Here is a 369-nt window from a genome sequence, read left to right on the forward strand (position 1 = left end):
GGTCTGGGCTCTTTGTGGTAAATATTCAGAACGGCTTTGTCATGTATGAAAGCTTGGTAGCGAGTGGCTTGATCAAAGATTTTCATGTCGAGCAGAACGTGGACGACACTTCGCAATGTTCTGGACTTGAGTCTAATAGCGACGATAGTTATATTATCTGCCGCATATAACCTCCATCAGATTGACCCGTTAAAGAGCGAAAATTGTACATAGATTTGCGTCGACTTTTGACAAGGGTTTTCTTTTCTTTTTTAGCCACGTGCGTTATAAACTCTTAAAGTTCTTTGGAAAGTTTACGTCAACAAAACTTGTTCCATTTATTTTCACTTAAACTGCCCCACCCATCACCGTGTAAATTTACTATTTAAT

At 39.0% G+C, this 369-nt stretch overlaps 1 protein-coding gene across 1 annotated transcript in view; it reads right to left on the reverse strand.

The window, feature by feature from the left end:
- The window catches only part of PHALS_10157 (small conductance mechanosensitive ion channel family), a gene marked incomplete at both ends in the record, with an annotated part of 6,552 nt that overhangs the window by 597 nt on the left and 5,586 nt on the right, over positions 1-369 (reverse strand). The window lies entirely within an intron of this gene.

The sequence above is a fragment of the Plasmopara halstedii genome (assembly GCF_900000015.1).
Source record: "Plasmopara halstedii genome assembly, contig: Scaffold_444, whole genome shotgun sequence".
In the NCBI taxonomy this organism is placed as follows: Eukaryota; Oomycota; class Peronosporomycetes; order Peronosporales; family Peronosporaceae; genus Plasmopara; species Plasmopara halstedii.